Below are 2,160 nucleotides of genomic sequence, written 5' to 3'. Positions count from 1 at the left end.
CACTATGTGGAGCGGGGATTTGGTGGGTACGGCTGCGGTCCCCCATCCAGCGGGCTGTCCAAAGGGACGATCGATGATTGAGATGATTGGATTTGGCGTGATTGTGTGTGTGTGACGGTTAAGTTGTCTGTTTATCTTATTGTTAATATATATTGAATTGTGTGATTAGTATCGACCCGGTGTTGTTTTGTAAACTGCGGTGATCCATTCGGGGATGGTGAGCGGATATTGAGCGGTATTGAGATGAGTCTGGGATAGGTGGGATGGCCAAGACATGATGATAGGAGTCTTCCGCTGTAGCTTATTAGTTTATTTACATTTCAGTTAGAACAGTCGGTTTGAGAACATGTATCGTACTTTTGGTTTGGTTTTGAGAATTGTAACTCTTCGCTAAGTATTTATAATTAAACGTTGTTTCTTCATTGTTATTTGATTATCATTGCCTCGGGTAACCGAGATGGTAATGTATTCATACCTGAGTGGTCCTGGTAAGGCACTTGGAGTATGAGGGTGTTACAAATGGTATCAGAGCAACGATCCTGAAACCTGTAACCAATGAACCTAATGAACATAGGGAGTCAACTAAAATGAACCCGGGGTAAAAGTTGTAGGAGCTAATGCAAAGGCTTGGGAGACGTCCTAAAGTCGCGAAGTCGCCCTACAATTTTGAACCGGTCACATGGGGGGAGTGTTTGTCGAGTCGTATGTGTGTTTGGTTAACTTGTGTAAGAATGTGATGAAATGTGTTAATTGTTGGATGTTCGAAGTAGAAGGTTGAGAATGTGAAAGAAGGTTAATGAAATATGTGGAAACTGTTGATGGAATGATAGCATGTTGAATATTTTACAATGTGGTATTTAATAACATGATGAAATGATCTCGTAGATCGTATGAAAAGATGCGTAGCATGTTTAGTTATGATATAATATGTGGTTTATAAAGTTTAGCATGTTAGCATATGATATAGCATGCGGGTAGCGTTTCTGAATTAGCATGACTCGATCGAGTGGGACTGACTCGATCAGGTGGGTTTTTGATGATTTTGAGTCCAGAATCGTGTTTTTGGGTACTCGATCGAGTAACTAGGGGTACTCGATCGAGTAGGGGGTCACTCGATCGAGTAGCCTAGCTACTCGGTCGAGTATGTAAGAGATCAGAAGGTCTGTTTGGGGTCTGATGTTTGGGTACTCGATCGAGTATGTTGGGCACTCGATCGAGTAGCCCGTTACTCGATCGAGTGTGTGTGGGAACTCGATCGAGTAGGTTCTGGGCAGCGTGTTTTCATGTTTTGAGGTTTAGTACGTGTGTTTATGTCTACCCTTTCTTATATATAGTTTCAAGATGCCGCCCAAAAAGACTGCTTTGTACGCGAGAGCTGAGCTTATGAACATAGATGACATCGTTAAGATGTTGGAGCATCAGGATGCTCTCACTGAGGCTTTAAGGACTGGGGGGAAAGATAAGGATAAGGATAAGAAGAAGGAGGTTGATCATTCTAAAATCAGCCTCTATATCGCGAGGTTTAACCCGAAAGAGTACAAGGGAGTTGGGGAACCTAACCTTCTTGATAGTTGGCTGAGAGAGATGGAGAACATATTAGATTTGGTTCACTGTCCTGATGAGATGAGAGTGGAACAGTGCGTTCTATCCGAGGGAGGCACCTGGCAAGTGGTGGGATACGGTGAAAGTGAGTGCTAAGGAAATATATACAAACCAAGGGTTACCTGTCTTGTACCTTGGGAGGAGTTTCGTAGGGTTTGTGAGGAAGGAGTTTGTCTTAAACATGTGAGGAGTAAGTTGAGGGAAGAGTTTGACAGTTTAAAATGACCGCTGAGATGTCTGTGGCCGAGTACTACAGGCAATTCAATGAGAAGTCTAGGTATGCTGAGGATATGGGTTTGAGTGAAGAGAACCTGGCGTTGAGGTTTGAGAGGGGGTTGACCCCTAAGATTATGGACAAGTTACCCGTGGGGATCCTTACCGATGTTAAGGAAGCTTATGAGAGGGCTGGGAGAGTTGAGAGGTTGGTGGAGATGGCTCAGGAGAGGTTAGGTGGTGAGAAGAGGAAGTCTGAGAGCAAGGGTGGTGGCCAATCTAATCACAAGAAAGGTAACCACAATCAATCTAAGGGGTTTTCTTCCGGGTCGGGGTTGATCTTTG

The sequence above is a fragment of the Silene latifolia genome, chromosome 7, assembly GCF_048544455.1.
Source record: "Silene latifolia isolate original U9 population chromosome 7, ASM4854445v1, whole genome shotgun sequence".
Lineage (NCBI taxonomy): Eukaryota > Viridiplantae > Streptophyta > Magnoliopsida > Caryophyllales > Caryophyllaceae > Silene > Silene latifolia.
The sequence above is the reverse complement of the archived record's forward strand: the minus strand, read 5'-3'. Positions refer to the sequence as shown.